Below are 21,565 nucleotides of genomic sequence, written 5' to 3' on the forward strand. Positions count from 1 at the left end.
CATTTATCCTCTAGCCAATTTGCCGTGCTGGCAACTCTTTCAAAATTCATGAAGAAAGGGCTCGGATCTTCCTGTTCCTGATATCGCTGTAGTACACTACTTGGCACATTTGGGTGAACCTTTGTATGTGCGATGGTGTCCGTAAGCTTCCCCAGGGCTGTTTCGTGCACCAGCTGGTTATTCGCTATAATTGTCGCCTGACTTTTAAGAGCTGTCTGTAAAGCCTCACGTTCTTCCTTGGTTTCTTTCATCTGTTGCTCCCAATGCGAGTTATAAGTGATGCTGCCCCTCAGCCAGCTGGGCTATCATATCTGCCATGGTTGGTTTCTCTTCCATTGTGGCGTGTTCCTCTAGATCCCACTTCTGACACCACTTGTAGCGAAAATGGTGTTCAGTAAGGCACATTTGAGGGTTGAAAGGTGCAATGAATAAGGCATATTTTTAATTGTAAATATCTGTGTATAGTCTGCAACAGCGGCGGCCGCCGTAAATCTCAGGGGATGGGACAGGCAGAGGGGGAAATAAAAAAAATATGTAATAACAATAAAAAACCTTACCTTTTCCCGTCACCGCTGCCGCCTCCTGCTGTGTTGCTTTCTCTGGTCTTCTTGTGGTGTCCCAGCACAGACTCCTCAGCAGTCCTGATGCTGCTTTCATGCTAATCCTCGCATGAATGCAGCATCATGATTGGTCTGAGCGGCTTGGACTGCTGCTCAGACACAACCCTGGGGTCTGTGCAGTTTCTCCAGCCGGCTGTGTACACAGCGGGGCTGCAGAAACCTAAGTGCGCATGTGTGTTTGGCCAGCCTAAGACGGACGGCCAAACACACATGCGCACTTAGTGCACTCCACTCCTCCCCTCCCAGCCCCGCCCTGAACACACTCCTTGCTGAGCCAGCAGATGAAAGATAAAAAGCTATTTAAATATCGTTTTATCTTTCATCTCCTGGCTTGTCCAGGGAGCGGCGCTCCTTCACCATTGCAAAGGAGCCACCCCTGCCTAGAAGTCCACTGTCATTACAACAGAAAATCCCACACACTGGTAGCACTCCAAAACCCAGCTGTCTTTAAAATCGGCAACAAATATTGCCACCAAGCCAGCATTTCACTGATCATAATAACGTCTATGTCACATATTGCTTAAAATTACAATTTTAGTTATGAATACTCCTTTTTATGTGATTAAATGTTTTGACCTACAAAAGACGAAAAGATGAGAATTAAAAAAAAAAAAAAACCTGTTCAAATAGCAGAAAGAATTTAATTTGTGAGCCCTTCTGGTAGTGTTGAACTTGAGTATTTGTTTTTGAGGGGGGTGTGTTTTGGTCCTGTACCAAGGTCATTCATTTGATAGAGCTTAGGGCCCCTGTTCTTATCATTCTTCTTGCACTAGATCTTTTTAGGATGCCTGAGTGGTAAAGGAGAGTTTGTTCGGTTTTACCGTCAAAATAACAGTATAACCCATTTGGTCACACATTAAGGCCCTCATTTCAACTTTGGTTAGGCGGCGCTTAAGTTGAAACCGCTGCGCGGCCGCCAATACACTCCTGCGGTGTCTATTTGGAGATCCCCGCTGGGCCGGCAGGCGTAAACCTAGTTTCCGCCCGCCGGCCCAGCGGGGATCTCGGTCGCAACGCAGGAGCCGGCTCAAATTGGAGCCGGCGGTGTTGCAGCGGTGCGACAGGTGCAGTTGCACCCGTCACGCTTTTCACTGTCTGCTATGCAGACAGTGAAAACCTCCATGGGGCCGTGGCAGGGGGCCCCTGTGACTCCCCTTTCCGCCAGCCTTTTCATGGCGGTTCATACCGCCATGAAAAGGCTGGCGGGAGGGGGTCTCATAATCCCTACAACCACCTGGACCAATGTGGCGGGAAATCGCCGGTCCCTGTGGTACAACCGCGGTGCTTCCGCCGCGATCGTAATCCCATGTGAAGCACCGCCAGCCTGTTGGCGGTGCTTCCATCAAAACAGCCCTGGCAGTCTTTGACCGCCCGGGTTGTAATGAGGGCCTAAGTACCAAAAGAAGAGAAATTAAGTTTAAATGCTTTATTACAAATTAAGGGCCAAACAAATATAAAGGAATCTCATAGGTATGCTATGTAAGTACAAAATCACCAAAGGTGAATCAAAACGTCAAATGAGATTAAATCGAAAAAGTATAAGGCAGGGGCGGTCGCTCCACTATGGCAGAGGAGCGCCCCCCCCCTTGCTGAAAGGAGGGAGCAGGGAAGCAGAAAAATAAAATGTTAATAAAAGCATTTTTATTGTCATTTTATTTTTCCGCGTAGGTAGGTTCGGCGGGCCAGCATTCTCTGCATCACAGGGGTTGGAGGGAAGGAGTGCTAGGTGCACTCCAAGTGCCCATGTCGGTTTGGCCGGCCGTCTGAGGCTGGCTAAACTGACATGCACACTTAGACCTCTCCACCCGGGTGTGCTTCACAGACAGGTGGAGACCAAGTGTAGGCTCCCACTCCCTCCCTGAGTGGCATTTCAGCCCCCTCAGGCCAATCCCGGTGCTTCTTTCATGCTGTGTAGGGAGGGGAGGAAGGCAGAAGCACAGAGGCAGCCGCCACCTTTATAAGGCATATGACAATTTCATTTGAGGCACTAGAAAAGATAATAAATTGGATTTGATGATTCGTGTACAAGCTTTGATTCTCCTGCATGGATAGATATGTCACTTTAAATTAAGCCAACTAAACTTAATTAGAAAACCTTATTAGTTCTCGGGAAATAGGAAAGTGTCAGCACAGCAGAGACTTCAGTAGAAGTCCTGTAAGAGAGGTGTTGCATAGCATAAAGCCACACAAAGAGAATAAGGTTAGAGCAGTCTGCACCCCTCCAAGTCTCAAGGCAATCTGCTCTTGACTAACAGCGTGAATTAACCTAGAGAACCTCTGAGAGATCCATGTCATCAACGCTAGTAGTTTTCCATCTCCTTACAATTGAAGCTGGGATCTCCCCTCGGGTCTCCTATCCCGCGGTTAAACATCAGGGTGACCTTGAGTGTCTCCCTGCTCCTGATAAACAAACAGGAGTCTTTTCTTCATAGTTTGTTAGTGCTCCTGGTCCTTGCCAAAGTACCCTCCTGGAACTCACTTTATCTAATACACAATATGCCTTTCACCAACTGTGGAATCACACAAACACATCTGCAAAAAAAGAGAACATTGCAGCGCAAGCAGAACTTCATTTTGAAGGTTAAACACAAGAAGCTAAATGTTTATGGCCTTTTGGGTATGCAAAAATAGTCAATGCACATTCAAAATACATAGTGCATCGTACTAATGTAAAATGAAGGCAACAATTATAAATGAAACATGAATATATATGCAGCTTCAATAAAGCAATATAACTCAAATATATAGGTGTAACTACGAATGAGAACTACAATTTGGCATATTAAGTTTTAAACATTAGAACACAACCATATATAAATCTCCACGTCAGCTAGTCCTTTGTGGTAATCAAGGATCACATTAGCTGTAATGTTCACAAGTCCATTTGTGGGTGTTGCAGGCAGTCTCAAAGCTCTGCCCATGATTACTTTGTGGGGAGACAGTCCCGTCCTCCGATCAGGTACACTGCGAAGACTCATCAACACAAGAGGCAAAGCATCAAGCCATTTCAAATATGTCGAAGCACACACTTTTGCTAGTCTGGATTTCAGTGTCCCATTAACTTACTCCATGATACCTGAAGCCTCAGGTTGATGCAATGTGGTCCCTGTTCCACCTGAAATCCTGTGCACAACAATGTTAGGACCTCATTGTTAAAATGTGTCCTTCAGTCTGACTCAAGAGAAGTTGGGAAACCAAACCTGGAATGAGCTCCCTTAAACAACAATTTAGCTACCCTGAGACTGTAATTTCTTCTGGTTGGGTAAGCTTCAACCCAATGTGACAAGACGCACACAACCACCAGGACATATTTCAGCCCGCCACACACAAGCATCTCAATGAAGTCCAGCTGCATCCTGCTAAAGGGACCTCCTGATCTGCCTATGTGACTCAGCATCACTGCAGTTCTCTTTCAAACATTGTTCTGCTGGGACACAACACATTTATGATACAACACTTTAGCCATCAATCTGAACTTGGGATTAAACCAAGTTTGCCTAAACAGCTAAACCATGGCATCTGTCCCTACATGAGCAGGACCATGGAAATGGCTAGCCATTCGGGGCAACAGACAATTTGGCAACACAGGTCTTCCATCCAATGAAACCTAAATGTTGTCCTCTCTCTTGACACAGCATGCTCTTACTCAACCCTGTTCTTCCTCTGATAGCTCTTTCAGAAGCATCTTCACCTCCTCCCATGTCTCTGCAGTTGTTAACAGAAGGATGTAATTGGTCTCATCCCGTCCCTCATTTGTGTATTCTCCATTAAAAGTACAGACATTGTGAGCACAGTACTTTGCAACTACATAAGCGTACTGATCACCAAAGGTTACATAGTCATCTCTGCTGCGGTGTGCAGAGCACTTTACAACAGCAACTTGAGCAGGCATCTATAATGAAACAAGGAGCATTCTCACTTTCTCACCATTGCAGATAGGTGATCCCGAAGACATCATAAACCCCGTCTGGAACCATAAATGTCCGAAGTCATGCACAACACAAAAGCCATACTAACTGTCAGTGAAAATCGTCACTTTCAGCTGGTCTGAAACACAGCAGGCTCTAGTCGAGTGATCAATTCAGCTACTTGTGCGGAAAATATTCCTCAATGCCAGGAAGCATCAACAACTCCTGAAATTGTGCAGACTGTGTAAGCAGCTCTCAAACTTCCCCCAATGTCTTGTAAACACAAGCCATCAACATACAATGCACAATCAGATTCAGGTAGTGGCTCATCTCGTATATCTGGTCTTGGCTTGGTGCATAGTTCAGTGACATGGAGACAGTCATGCTCCACTTCACATTAATCTTTTTCATTGTCTGGTGTAGGTTAACAAGGTATCAGGATTCAGAACAGCACTTGACAACAACATTCTCAGCCTTAAGGATCGTTTTGTTAATAACTAGTGAGGTGGTTGTTGGTCAAGTGCTGTGCTGTAGTCCTCATTAGCAACAATTCAACAAAATAAGTAACAAAGATAGTCCATGGGTGATCCATAACAATGTTTTCACACCTCTCTATGCTGACACAAGTCACAGCCACTGCTTTAAGGCAACCTGGCTGCATAGATGCTTCAGGGTCAAGAGTAGCAGAAAGGTAAGCCACTGGCCTTCGGCATTTCTCTGTAACTGTGTAAGCACTGAGAGAGTGCAGCCCTCCCTCTCGTGGCAGAAAAGTGCCAATGACATTAGAACTAGGCATTCATAGTGCTGGGGCACCACAGAGGCTTTCTCTCAGCTCCAGGAAGTCAATCAAGTAATCATTATCCCAAGGTACTGGATCAGACACATCCTTGTGTGGCGGCTCTGTAAAGGCTTGGCCACGAGAGAAAAGTTAGGGTATCTACTGGCTACAGTAGCCCACCATTCCCAAATACATCCAGACCTCTCTGAGTGGTTGGAGGATTCATTTTCAGAATTGCGGAAATTCTCTTGTGACACTTTCCTTGCTCCCTTCTCACTGTAGTGTACAAGGTATTTGGCCTCTTACTGACAATATTGCAACTTGCTTGGTGACATTTATGTCCAATCTCAACCAAGTGGTTCAACAATGCAATGGTGTCTTGCTTACCAGCTTCTTGGGTATTCAACACCACCAACAGGTCATCAACGAATTGTACCAAGACTGAATTGCAGGGCATGACTAAGGTTTCCAGAATCCTTTTGAGAAGTTGGTTGAAAATGGACATACTCTTTGTGTACCCTTTCGGGACTCTGCACCATGCCAAAACACAGTTCTGGAGCCGAAATGTGAAGAGGAACTGGCTTTCCTCATGCAGCGGTATAGAAAAGAACACCTGGTGCAGATCAGTGACAGTGAACCACTCAGTCTCACATGGAATCTGAGGCAAAATAGCAGCTGGATTTGGTACCACGGGACAACAGGGAACAACAATGTTGTTCACTTTCCTCAAATCCTGAACAATGCTGAACCGCTAGGCTTCTGTAAGCCCATAATGGGTGAATGACATGGACTTCCCATGATCTCCTTTAAAATACTTTGTTGAATCAAGGATTAAATTGCTGGAGTAATCCCTGCAATCATCTCAGAAGTCTAATTATATTGTGGTGCACTTGGATACTCAACATTTGGTTTCACAGTGGTACAAACAAATTCATCACCTTTTATCAAACCTATGTTTTTTCCTGAAAAGTCCCAAACCTCAGACTTAACTGCCTCTCTAAGGTCTGATGACAGATCATCATAGTAAACAATGCAGTGTAAGGACCATCACTCGCCAATTTAAAGGCATCGTCCTCGTCATGAGTTTGCATTTCCACACCCTTCGGCATGCAATAGATGACACATTTAATCTTGTAAAGGAGGTCTCTCCCCAAAAAGATTCACTGGACTGCAATCACACACCAAAAGTTAGTGATTCTCTTCGAAAGACTCTATTTTCACCGGCACTTCTGCTGTTTCTGGGGTTGTCATTTTCTTATTCATAACACTTATAACTTGGATCATTTTTCCTGAGAGCGGTAGGTTGGGGACTTCTACTGTTCTTAGAGTACAGCAGGTAGCACCAGGGTGGCCATTTACCTCACCCTCCAGGAATGGACCACTCTGGTCTACCTCCAAGACTGCACCAAGTAAGCAATCTTCCTCCCCCCTCAGGCACCGTCAGGCTGACTGATCAGAGACATAATTCTCAGGTGTCTCAAACACGGGATACTGTTTGAACAGATTATTATCCGGGAAAACATTCAGATTCATGTTTGGAACTTGATTAGAGTTCAGTCTGGGGCCATTTGCATTTTGCAGTGGCATCAGGGGTTGTGGAACCTGCCTCACTGGGGCTTGCACCACACTGAAATTCTGCGCTCTGTCTCTGCACATTTTGTGATTGGATAGGGTTATTGTTCAGGGGCTGTATAAACCCTGGTTTCTGGACCTGATTAGGTGGATTAAGATGACATTCCTGCTTCTAGTACCCCAACCTATTACAATAGTGACAAGGGTGTGTCACTACACGCACTCCTGTACTAGGATTAATCAGGACGCCTTGACCTCTACCTTGCATCACAGGAGCTCCCAGCTTCTCCTTCAGCTTCTTCTGCTTCATCTTTATTTCATCACTGCAATACTTTGCATATCTCAAGATCTCATCAACCGATTTGTTCTGCCAACAAATTAAATGCTGCTGGATCATCATGCTAATTTCAGGTCTCAATCCTGTCACAAACCTTGACCCAAAATGTCCCATATCCTTCGGCTCAAGCCTCTCCATTCACTCTATTGTTTGAACTCCTCTAACCATCTCTCATAATAGGCATGAATCAACTCTTTAGGTACTTCAGTTGTTCTGTCAATCTTGACCCAGTCAAAATCTTTGACCTTTGATCTTTGACCAAAATACCTTCAATTTCAGAAATATCATCACCTGCTGATACTTTTTCATCAGAAAAGGTGACGGGCCTTTTGTCACTGAGTTTCTCATTGGCTCTTTCTCAGGTCAATGTATGGCTATTTTACATTCTGCCCACAAATCGCCTGGAACTACAATGTCAAACAAAGTATTTAAATCAACCCACAAAAATTGTGACATCTTCACAAATTGCTCAGACTTGCAGAGGCGGCGTAGAAGCGTGTCTGAGAGGTGAATTTGCACATTCACGAAACCTGCAGTTGCTTCCATGGCCTATCGGCAGGCCTCGGAGACCGCCTGGGTGCCGAATTTCACACTCTCACATTGATCAACTTGTCAGTGCACTAATGTCTTGATAATCTATCCCCTCCCCTTTGGCTCATAACTGAAGGGATGCAAAGGGGAGCCTTTTAGTCTGCGGAGGAACAGCCTGCTCACTATTATTGCACTCCCAAAGCATTTGATTTTTAATGTGTCACTTCTTTTATAATGTACTCAGACAATGGTTTACATATGCTTTCCCCTCTTATTTATTGATGTTGCTCACCCCCAGTTTAGGGGTCCCAGATTGTAATGATTTTAATTAATTGTGAAATATAGTATCTATCTATCTATCTATCTATCTATCTATCTATCTATCTATCTATCTATCTATCTATCTATCTATCTATCATAAATCTTCACAAATCTCTCAATCTGTTTGTCCCATTCTACCAGCTTTTTCTCTCAACTTTGGAATGTTGTTAGCGAATGATGCAAGATCACTCCTACTCGAAGGCATATGGACATAACATCCACCTGCCACTTCTCTCAATGGGAAATTTGAAGTATTCACCTCTCCTTTCACAGAGGGGAGTGGTTCACCTGTCTCTCTTTTAGGTCCTTTCTTTCTCACCCATCTGCTTTCCCATTTATCTAACTCATTCCATTTCCGAATATTTTGAATCAGTTCTTTAATCTGTATCTTCATTCTGGAGGTTCTCATACAGGCTATGTCCTCCTCATTAAAACATATAGGCCCTCATTACAACTTTGGCGGGCGGCGGAGGCCGCCCGCCAAAGTTGCGCGTCGTGAATACCGCACCGCGGTCGGAAGACCGCGGCGGGTATTCAGAGTTTTCCCCTGGGCTGGCGGGCGGCCGCCGAAAGGCCACCCGCCAGCCCAGGGGAAAACGACCTTCCCACCATGAAGCCGGCTCGTAATCGAGCCGGCAGAGTGGGAAGGTGCGACGGGTGCTACTGCACCCGTCGCGTATTTCACTGTCTGCTATGCAGACAGTGAAATACATTTTGGGGCCCTCTTACGGGGGCCCCGCGACTCCCCCTCCCGCCATCCGGTTCCCGGCGGGAGACCCGCCAGGAACTGGATGGCGGGAGGGGGAGTCGGAATCCCCAAGCCGGCGCAGCAAGCTGCGCCGGCTTGGAGGATTCCTTGGGGGCAGCGGGAAACCGGCGGGAGACCGCCGGTTTCCCTTCTCTGACCGCGGCTAAGCCGCCGCGGTCAGAATGCCCCGCGGGGCACCGCCGGCCTGTCGGCGGTGCTCCCGCGTGCCGCGGCCCTGGCGGTTCTATACCGCCAGGGTCGTAATGAGGGCCTTACTATAGCTCTTCTACAAAGAGTTGATTCAATTAAAATCGAAATCATATTTTTGGGATAACTAAAATAGTCTTTCATAAACTTGTCACGCACGTCTGGCGATATCATTGCACATGAATTAAACTTATTTTGTTGATAAGTGTCTAAAGAAACCATTTCAAGACCCCCCTCATCCAATTCCAATTTAGCCACATCTACCAAATTTGTTCTCACTGGTGACTGAATCACTCCCTGAATCAACTCAAAGCTTTCACCATCACTCGAAGGAGTATTAAAAGCCTTCACCCATTCATTTATTTCTTTAGCGCTAATACTATGTGGCCTTACAGGGACATTAGGCACATTCCCTTCTCTATGGGTGCTGCTAATAGAATTTAAAGATGGTTCCCATAGAGGTGTACCTGGAATTGGCATCTTCCTAGGTGTTCCTGTGGAACCACATCCTGTCTGACTCAAAGTCACCAGTACAGCACACTATGGTGTCAATCTGGCTCCCTGCAGTGGTTCACACTCCCTTAGAATCTTCACACATGCACTTTTTTCAGCCTCAAACACACATAACAAAATATAATGCAAATAACTTTTGCCTACTGCACTAAAGAATTAACAGTATTCAATCACACAAGGGTCAAAGCAACCAACCACTCAAATGGAACTTCGACCTGCGGTCTATCACTCAGATTGGTACAGATTATCCTTGTGCATTAGGATCCACTATACCAACCACACCTCACATTCACACAAATATAAATATCCCCATCTCAATTGTACCATTGATGATCTCTCATGACAAGCACCATCAAACTTAGCAGACAATTACAGTATAGTGTCTTCTACACTTTTTAAAACTATCCCGGGATCTTAGTTCGAATCAGACCCAATAGCAACTTCAACTTCTTTGTACTAAACACCACACTCACACAACATTCAAAACATCCCAGCAAAACCATATAATCTCTGCTAAACACCACAAACTAAGCATAAACTACTGCAATGCGCGAACCTATTAATACTCACTCTTCTGCTATTTCAACTCTCTCCCGAATCTCCAGAACTCCACGGATTCTCCAAAACCTGAGACATGGGCTCTTAGGACTGGACTCTAGGGACTAACTAATCTAGAGTGAAAGGTTCTAGCACCCCTTTACTTTCAGACTTAACCATCCTCACTCTGCTACCATGTGATAAAGCTTTGGGTCCTTGTTCTCACCATTCTTCTTGCAATAGATCTTTTTAGGATGCCTAAGTGCTAAAGGAGAGTTAGTTCAATATCACCGTCAAATTAACAGTGTGACCCATTTGGCCACGCAGTAAGTACAAAAGATGAGAAATAAAGTTCAAAACTTTTATTACAAATTAAGGACCAAACTAATACAAAATAAATCTCAAAAGCATACTATATAAGTACAAATACACCAAAGGTGAATCAAAACGTCGAATGAGATTAAATCGCAAAAGCATAAGGCATACGAGAATTTCAGTTGATAAAAAATAGGATTTGATGATCCGTGTACAAGCTTTGATCCTCCTATCTAAGCATGGATAGACTAAGGGGGTCATTACAACATTGGTGGTAAAAGCCACTTACTGCCGTGCAGAAGACCGCCAATACACCGCCGCGGTGGCGGGAGACCGCCACAGCTATTATGACACACATCACGGATTCCGCCGAAATTCAGACACCCACACAAGTCCGCCACACCAAAGGTCAGCGATAAATATGCGGAAACAAATCCTCCACATCCACGCCAACAGAAACACTCCCATGCTATTATGACCCACGAATCCACGCGGCGGTCTTTCAACCGCGGGATTCCATTGGCGGTACACACCGCCGCGCTCAAAATACACACACACCTCCAAAACACCGCCACATTGGACAATTACAAATACACACACCTGATACACATACACACACCACTCCCACACACCCAACACAATATAAAACACACACCCACATCACCCACAAACCCCTACGACCACAAATTAGAGACGAAGGCCAGAGAGAGACAGCACAGAATAGATAACACCATCACACAGAGGCACACTACACCATCACCCACACAACATCCACGCACAAAACACCACGTACCGCTACACTCACCACACTCATCAACACATACACCACCCCACACATCACACACAACACCCCATGTCACGCCAAAGACACCCCTGCTTCTCCGAGGAGGAGCTCAGGGTCATGGTCGAGGAAATCATCAGGGTAGAGCCACAGCTATTTGGCTCACAGGTACAGTACACATCCATAGCCAGGAAGATGGAGCTATGGCAAAGAATAGTCGACAGGTTCAACGCTGTGGGACAGCACCCAAGAAATAGGGAGGACATCAGGAAGAGGTGGAACGACCTACGGGGGAAGGTGCGTTCCACGGTATCCAAGCACCACATCGCGGTACAGCGGACTGGCGGCGGACCCCCACCTCCTCCCACACAACTAACAACATGGGAGGAGCAAGTCTTGTCCATCCTGCATCCTGAGGGCCTCGCAGGAGTCGTTGGAGGAACGGACACTGGTAAGTCAAATCTTCACTATCATATCCCCCACCCTACCTGCATGCTATCACACACCCCCACCCTCACACCCTCCCCTATCACCCTAACTCCTCACTAATCTACCCATAACACCAACCACCCATCCCAACCCCAAGACCTGCATGACACAACTAAGCATGGACACCCATCACTAAAGCATGCCCACTGCACATACCCACAACACCCCCCAAACATCACCACACAAGCCCCCACACAGGAATGCCTGCACTGGGGTTCACGCACACCCAACCATTGCACACCATGAAACACACACATGCAATAATCATGTACTTATACCCCCGCAGGAACCCGAAGGAACGTCACCACACCAGAGGGTCAAGACAACACCACTCCACCCCCAGAAGAGGCCCACAGTAGCGACAACAGCTCTGCCCTACTGGATCTTTATGACCAGCCCGGACCATCGTGGGCCTCAGGACAGTCGGTTCCCCTTTCCCAGCCACAGCCCAACTCCGAGCTTACACCCTCTGGTAACCCCAGCACAGCACCCACCCAGCGGGCCCATACCTCCCTACCCAGGACAGGTCAATCAGCGGTGTGTCCACCACTGCAGGGCACCCAGGCTAACCCACCACCCCAACAACAACAGGGACCTGGGGGCAGTGGTAGTGGGCACACGGTCCAGGGGACGGAGGCACAGGAACACCCGGGAACTGGGAGGGCTGCTGTGCGACAGAGGGAGGACAGGCCAAGGGAACCTACTCTCAACGAGGCCCTATCCTCCATCATGGGAGCATACCACCACTCCCAGGAGACGATGGCAACGGTCCTGGACAAGTTGCAGGAGACCCTGCGTCTGCAGGAGGAGCAGTATTTGGGGTTCAGGGAGGAGCTCAGGACCATCGGCTCCGCCCTGGGCACCATCGTAGGGGTGCTGACGGACATTCAAAAGACCTTGAGGGACACTGTGGCACTCCAAGGGGCCCCTGACACTAGCCAGGACGATGAAATGCCCACCACCTCCGCCGGCGCTAGTGGACAGGACGCCCCGCCACAGGACCAACACACCAGCACCCCACCCCCTGTAGACGGACAACCACCACGAAAGCGGGCCCTGAGATCCAGGAACAGGACAGAGCAAGATGGCAAGACCCCCGTCAGGAAATAAGACCACCCTGATTGTCCCCCCACTGTCCCACTTTGTTACCATGTCCAGCTTGGAACTGCCCCAGCTCCACTTCCAATGGCCAGATGTGCAATGTACCTGTGAGACTAATAGACTGGACTCTGCCATGGACATTCTTCCACCATGACCTCTCCCCATTTCACAACCCCCCTACATTTTTATGCACTTCAATAAACACCCTTGAAACCTCAATAATATTGGAGTCAGTCAATGATTGTGAACTTTGTATTGTAAATTACAGTGTTAAAAAAGGTTACCCATTGGAAGGTCAACATACCAACGTCACACATCACAAGCCTTTCAAGGGTGCAAGCTGTTGACACGTAGGTTACTACATTACTGAAACTGAAATGGAAGGGGACAACTCAGTTACCAAATAGGGAGTGAAATGTAGGTACAGGCTAGAGGTAGACGTGTGAAATGTAATATAATGTGAAACATGAAATTGTACTCACCTGTGTCTCATTGAAAATATTGCTGTATGACTGACTCCCTGTTGTCGTTTTCATCTTCATCAGCTTCATCCTCATCACTGTCCACAGGCTCCACAGACTCAACCGCTGCAACAACACCGTCATCTGGATCATCCTCCTGCAGAAAAGGCACCTGGCGTCGCAATGCCAAGTTATGGAGCATGGAGCAGGCGATGATGATGTCGCACACCTTCTTCGGTGAGTAGAATAGGGACCCACCTGTCATATGGAGGCACCTGAACCTGGCCTTCAGGAGGCCGAAGGTCCGCTCGATCACCCTCCTAGTCCGCCCATGGGCCTCATTTTACCGTTCCTCTGCCCTGGTCCTGGGATTCCTCACTGGGGTCAGTAGCCAGGACAGGTTGGGGTAACCAGAGTCCCCCAATAGCCATACACGGTGCCTCTGGAGTTCACCCATCATATCAGGGATGCTGCTATTCTGCAGGATGTAGGCGTCATGCACTGAGCCAGGGAACATTGCATTTACCTGCGAGATGTACTGGTCTGCCAAACAGACCATCTGGACATTCATGGAATGATAACTCTTCCTGTTCCTGTACACCTGTTCATTTCTGCGGGGGGGACCAGAGCTACATGGGTCCCATCAATGGCACCTATGACGTTGGGGATATGTCCAAGGGCATAGAAGTCACCTTTCACTGTAGGCAAATCCGCCACCTCAGTGAAAATGATGTATCTCCTTACGTGTTTCAGCAGGGCAGACAACACTCTGGACAACACATTGGAAAACATAGGCTGGGACATCCCTGATGCCATGGCCACTGTTGTCTGAAAAGACCCACTTGCAAGGAAATGGAGCACTGACAGCACCTGCACGTCAGGGGGGATTCCAGTCGGATGGCGGATTGGTGACATCAGGTCTGGCTCCAACTGGGTACATAGTTCCTGGATTGTGGCACGGTCAAACCAGTAGGTCACGATGACATGTCGCTCTTCCATTGTCAACAGGTCCACCAGCGGTCAGTACACCGGCGGATTCCGCCATCTCCCAATATGTCCCAACTGACGGTGCCTAAGAAGGACAACAGCGAAGAAACTGTCAGCATTCCTCCAGGTATGTACCCACAGTCACACACAAGACTACAACAGACAATTAACCCGTCCGGGAAAGGTTTTGAGTGTAGGCCTTGGTATGTGTGACGCAGTAGTAATTGAAGCCATGTGGGCCCCTGAAATGGCGGCTGCCTGACCTCTAAACTGGGACATTGGAATTGTGGGGTAACTGCGCTGGCGTTGGACACCGTCGCGGTAGGCGGTCGTAGAGCACGGCACAATGCTGCATTGGTTAACATTGGACCCTATGGGTCCCAGGAGCCAATGAACAGGTGCGCTGGCGGTGATGATGCGCACCGCCGCGGACATCACCGCCGCGGACGTCACCACCATTTTCTATCTCTTCAATCACTAGATACCTGACCTTCGACAGGAGAGGACCTACACTGCTAGTGCTGCTGTGACCTCGTTCTGGAAGCGACGATGGCTGCTGCGTCTGGGGAAAGGGCCGCTGCCTTCACTGCACAGGAGTTGGAGAAACTTGTGGATGGGGTCCTCCCCCAGTATACGCTACTCTACGGTCCTCCAGACCAACAGGTTAGTACACAGGGAGCACGTTGTATGGGCTAGGCCTGGGTGGAGAGGGCTGGGTGGATGAGGGAAGGGGGCAGAGTACATAGAACAGTCATGCATGGGGATGAATGGGCCACAGGGATAGAGTTGGGAGGGGGCCAATTACAATGACTCTGCTGTAGGTAATGACTGTTCCTCTTTCCTTGTGCATGTCATGTAGGTCAGCGCCCACCAGAAGAGGGACATTTGGCGTGCCATCGCCAAGGAAGTCCGGACCCTGGGGGCCCACCAGAGACGGGGCACCCACTGCCGAAAGAGATGGGAGGACATTCGCTGCTGCAGCAAGAAGACGGCGGAGGCTCAGCTGGGGATGGCCTCCCAACGTGGGAGGGGTGCCCGTCGCACCATGACCCCCCTGATGTTCCGGATCCTGGCGGTGGCCTACCCGGAGTTGGATGGGCGCTTAAGGACATCACAGCAGACACAAGGGGGTGAGTACAACCTCATCCTGTGGACTTTGCGTGCAGTGGAGCTGTCTGGGTGGGGGTGGTGGGCTGTGGGTGCCCCTAGGCCAGGGCGAGTTAGGTAGGCAAGGCCCCTCCGTTATGTAGGCCATGTGGCACTCTACCCCAGCTAAAAAAAATGGCAAATTGATGTATAGTTGCCCCTTTGCCATCCATGTGGGCAGATTTCTACCATTGCCATGTAGGCCATATCCCAGAAATTGCATGTGCAGAGGGCAGGAGCACAGCGTAATGCAGGGGGCTGCTGCGTTTGTCTTGTCCGCCAACGGTAGCGGTATGCCATGCACTAAAACTCTCTTTCTTCTGTCTCCACCCTTTTTCTGCTCTCCCTGTCCTTCTGTACATCAGCATCAACAGGCGGAGGTACAGTGGCACCGGAGCACGAGGGAGCTGCATCCCACATGGCCATGGAGGGCCACACCACAGACTCTGAATTCACCAGTGGGACAGAGGGCAAGGGGAGCTTCACGTCGGCCACAGGATCACCAAACAGCGACACGGACTCGTCCGCTGATGGGAGCTCCCCTGTGGTGTCGGCAACATCTGTGCGCCCCACTTCTACAGGTACAGCCGCCACCTCCCCTACCAGCACCGCCCTCCCAGCAGCCCCTCAGAGTTCGCCCCGTGCCCGCTCACCCAGGAGGGTGGGCATCACCTTCGCCCCAGGCACCTCAGGCTCTGCCCCAGTCACCCCAGCTGCCCTCAGTGAGGAGGCCATTGACCTCCTCAGGTCACTCACTGTTGGGCAGTCTACCATTGTGAATGCCATCCAGGGTGTAGGACGAGAGTTGAAACACGGTAATGCATTCCTGGAAGGAATTCATTCTGGTCAGGCTGTCCTTCAGCGAACCCTGCAATCTCTGGCCTCAGAACTGATGGCAGCCATTGTCCCTGTGTCCAGCCTCCCCCCTCCAACTTCCTCCACCCAGACCCAATCCCCTGTACCCCAGTCCATCCCAAGCACAACTACAGACCAGCATGCACACAAGTCAACACACACAAGTAGCTCAAGCAAACATAGGCACCACACACACCACAGGCACTCACACAAGCATCAGACCCATACAGACACAGCAACATCCACTGTCTCCACTGTGTCTTCCTCCTCCTCTTCTCCCTCCTCCCTCCCAGTCTTGTCTACACACACACCTGCATGCACCACATCTACAGGCACTAGGACTCGCACCAGGACACCCAGCACCACAGGCCGCTCACCTGCACTCACCACCTCCACTGCCATTTACACGTCCCCTGTGTCCTCTCCCAGTGTGTCTGTGACGCGCCCTCCCACAGTACACAAATGCCGGCAATCACTCACCCAACATCCATCCACCTCACGACAGCCTCCAGTACCTGCACCTGCACCTGCACCCAAAACAGCTAAAGTGACACCTCCTACAACCACCTCCTCTTCCTCCACTCCCAGAGCCCCTCCAGCTACCCATCCCAGTGTACGTCAGAAACTGTCTGTATGTCAAATTGACCTTTTTGCCCCCACCCCCCCTCCAATTCATCAGTCCCGTCGTAGCGCCTCAGGCAAAAAGCCTCCAGTACCAGTGGTGCGTGTACCAGGTTTTTGGAGTGCCCCGTCCACCAGGGCAGGCAGTAGGACCCGGAGCCAAGGCACTGTCAGCCCATCCCCTGTAAAGGCTCCGAAATTGGAGAGTGGACGACGGGACTGTGTCAAGACTCCTGGTGGGACAAACAGTGAAATGGGATCCAAGGCGATTGGTGAGTCATCTGTAACTCAAATGAAGGTGGGGAAGGTCCCGAGGAAGTCTCCCCAACCTGTTGTGAGTGTCACGGCGGAGAAGTGCGCCATCATTTCCGGCGGTCCAGACATAACCGCCAGCACCGTCGTTATTGGTCAGGGGACCACCGCCAGAGTCATAGCCCAGGAGGACTCAAGTATCGTCACTGGTCAGGAAACCACCGCCAGAGTCATAGCCCAGGAGGGCTCAAGTATTGTCACTTGTCAGGAGACCACCGCCAGAGTCATAGCCCAGGAGGGCTCAAGTATCGTAGCTGGTCCAGAGACCACCGCCAGAGTCATAGCCCAGGAGGGCTGAAGTAGCGTCACTGGTCAGAAGACCACCGCCACCGCCGGAGTCACAGCCCAGGAGTGCTCAAGTATCGTAACTGGTCAGGAGACCACCGCCAGAGTCATAGCCCAGGAGGGCCCAAGTATCGTTACTGGTCAGAAGACCACCGCCACCACCGGAGTCACAGCCCAGGAGGGCTCAAGTATCGTAACTGGTCAAGAGACCACCGCCAGAGTCATAGCCCAGGAGGGCCCAAGTATCGTTACTGGTCAGGAGACCACCGCCACCGCCGGAGTCACAGCCCAGGAGGGCTCAAGTATCGTAACTGGTCAGGAGACCACTGCCAGAGTCATAGCCCAGGAGGGCTCAAGTATCGTAACTGGTCAGGAGACCACCACCACCGCCGGAGTCACAGCCCATGAGGGTCCAGAATCCCACAGCCCCGCTGGGCAATGATGGAACGTCAAGCCACACACCAACGTCCAATGTGTAGTTCGTCATGCCACACACCAATGTCCAGTGTGGAGATCGTCATGCCACACACCAATGTCCAGTGTGGAGTTCGTCATGCCACACACCAATGTCCAGTGTGGAGATCGTCATGCCACACACCAATGTCCAGTGTGGAGATCGTAATGCCACACACCAATATCCGTAGCAGAACCGCCATGGCAAAGCACCGCTGAACAGGGGAAAGACCGCCATGGTGAAGACCGCTGAACAGGGCAAAGACCGCCATGGCTAAGCACCGCTGATCAAGGCCAAGACTGCCATGGTGAAGACCGCTGAACAGGGCAAAGACCGCCATGGTGAAGACCGCTGAACAGGGCAAAGACCGCCATGGCTAAGCACCGCTGAACAAGGCCAAGACTGCCATGGAGAAGACCGCTGAACAGGGCAAAGACCGCCATGGCGAAGACCGCTGAACAGGGCAAAGACCCCCATGGCTAAGCACCGCTGAACAAGGCCAAACTGCCATGGTGAAGACCACTGAACAAGGCCAAGAGTGCCATGGTGAAGACCGCTGAATAGGGCAAAGACCGCCATGGTGAAGACCGGTGAACAGGGCAAAGACCGCCATGGTGAAGACCGCTGAACAGGGCAAAGACCGCCATGGTGAAGACCGCTGAACAGGGCAAAGACCGCCATGGCTAAGCACCGCTGAACAGGGCAAAGACCGCCATGGTGAAGACCGCTGAACAGGGCAAAGACCGTGTGGGTATGAATAGTCCGGCACATCAGGCATCGTTCTCCCATGTGCAGCTGGGACTGTGACAGGACATGTACTTTCACGGGGAGACTCATCCAGTCTGGACACCAGTCCCACCCAGTACCAGTAGAGAACTGCATCTACTTGCGAAGATGTGTCTTTGTACTCCCCAGGATGTAACAGTGGGCAAGCCACCCACTACAGAGACTTGAGAGACTGTGGCTTTGCACTCCCCAGGATGGCACAGTGGGCAACCCACCCACTGAAGTGACTTGAGAGACTGTGGCTTTGCACTCCCCAGGATAAAGCAGTGGGCAAACAACCCACTGGAGAGACTTGAGAGACTGTGGCTTTGCACTCCCCAGGATAAAGCAGTGGGCAAACCACCCACTGTAGAGACTTGAGAGACTGTGGCTTTGCACTCCCCAGGATAAGGCAGTGGACAAGCCACCCACTGTAGAGACTTGAGAGACTGTGGCTTTGCACTCCCCAGGATTGAACAGTGGGCAAACCACCCACTGTAGAGACTTGAGAGACTGTGGCTTTGCACTTCCCAGGATTGAACAGTGGGCAACCCACCCACTGTAGAGACTTGAGAGACTGTGGCTTTGCACTCCCCAGGATACATCAATGGGCATGGAGCCCCGTCGTGGATCTGGCTTCGCATTCATCTGGCTGAGGTGCCCCCACTTCCCTTCCCCCTGAGGTGCCTGTATTGTTTCTATCTGATGCCCCGGCAGTGTTCTCTCGGATTTTGGTCAGGTATCTATTGTGGGCGTCGCCCATGCATTTTTGGACTGTTGGTGCACGGACATTGTTGTGTCTGCACTACTTCTTGTATTGTACATTTATTTTTGACAGATTTCGTGATATATACTGTATATCCGTATATTTTTTAATGAGTAGTATATTGGCACAATACAAAGTTTGACCGCTATTCGCTTTGTCTTTGCATTCTTCCGGGGGGATTGTGGGTTGTTCTTGTGATTTTTGTGAATGCATTGGTGTGTATGTTGTAATATGCGAGGGTGGGGGTGTTTGGTGTGTGTCCCCGTAACTTTTGCCTCCCCCCTCCCCCGTGTCGTAGGTGCTGTACTCACCGGTATGTTCTGAGCCTACGTCGCTGTTGGTCGTAGATGAGCAGGAATGCAAGGTCAGGTAAGATTTGTAGTTCCGGCTCCATGGTGTCCTCGTTCCTCGTGGGATGTGTTGAGGTGAGCGTTTTCCCATAGCACAAGCTGTTTCCGCCGTGTTTATATCCACGGTGAATCCATCCCGGAAAAGGTGGCGGATTGGTGTGTTGTGATAGTGTGGGCGGTACATTATCTTCTGCCTGTCTGTTGGCGGTGACCGCCGCACTGTTTGTCTGTACCTCCGTGGCGGGCGATGTGTTAAAGTGGCTGTCTTAGTTGGCGGTTTCCGCCAGGGTCGTAATTCCCTTTTTTTGTCCGCTGGCCTGTTTGCGGTATTACCGCAGCTTTAACACCGTCCGCCAGGGTTGTAATGACCACCTAAGTCCCTCCAAATTAAGCCAACTAAAATTAATTAGGAAACTTTGAATAATTGTCAGGAAATAAGAAAGTGTCAGCATAGCTTAGACTTCAGTGGGAGTACTTTAGCAGAGGTTTTGCAAAGTATGAAACCACAGAAAGAGAATAAGGGTAGAGAGGTCTGCACCCCTCCAAGTCTCAAGGGAATCTGCTCTTGCCTAATAGCGTGAATACCAATTAATCTTCAGAATTTTCAGGAAATCCATGTCATTAACACCAGCAGTTTTCAATCTCCTTAGAGTTGAAATTGGCAACTCCCCTCAGGTTTTCCATCCCAAAGTTTGAACATCAGGATGACCTTGACTGTCTCCCTGCTCGTGTTACACAAACTCCAAAAAGGAGTTTGTTCTTTACAGTTCATTAGCACTCACATTCCTTACAAAAACATACCCCTACATGATTATAAGTGCATCTTACAATTATAAAATGAAGACAACAATTATAAATGAAACATGAATAATATATATATGTAGCTGCAATAAAGCAAAATAACTCAAATACATAGGTGTAATTATGAAGATGAACAACAATTTGGCATGTTAAGGTTTAAACATTAGAACACACACATATATAAATCTATACTCTTCTACGTTGAATGCACCTTTAATAATACAGTGTGATGCTTCTCTTTATATTAGCAATGTTAAGGCATACAATATAAATGCTGTCAGTTATAGGTTTATATGATTTCTGTTATCTCCAAAGAGGGAACCAAAACTACACCTTTCCAAGTTGGTAGTATTTATTTAAGATGCCACAAACGCATTTTGTGCAGTAGTTGGATTTTTTTTGCATTACACCTGTACCCATGTTAGGTTTAGTACACAGTTTTGAGGATGGGCCATAGAGGCTTGGTCAAATGAAACAATTTTAAATATGTTTACAGCTCAAAATACACTCTTCTGTCACCCTCAGCTACACAAGTATACGTTTTTTCATATTGTAGGACTCTGCCCACATATTTGAACATTTGCTAGCAATGACCGTCAGTGTAAGCTAGGCAGTAGGCACCCCCACAGCCAGTTGAAATTTAGAACACTCATGTCCTAGGCCATATCTGAATAGCTCACCCAGCCATGTTTTTCATTGCATTGTGAGACCTGTAATTGTGCATTTCAAAGGTGAAAAACAAAACTGCAAGTATCAGAATGAAATGCAAATAAGAATGGCTCTGGATTAACTAAAGACTCACACCTGTAATGTATCAATTTAAGAAAGCTGGGGGAACTTTACATTGCCTCATTGTGAATAAAAACATTTGCTCACGTAGTGATTGCAAAGGTAAATGTTTGAAGGCACTCTTTTTAGTGGTTTGAAAGATAAGGGAAGAGAAAAGACAGACACTGGCACAAGATCTCTTTCACAAAATCACACAAGTGGATCAAAATATGAGA

This window comes from Pleurodeles waltl, chromosome 3_1 (genome assembly GCF_031143425.1).
Source record: "Pleurodeles waltl isolate 20211129_DDA chromosome 3_1, aPleWal1.hap1.20221129, whole genome shotgun sequence".
NCBI lineage: Eukaryota > Metazoa > Chordata > Amphibia > Caudata > Salamandridae > Pleurodeles > Pleurodeles waltl.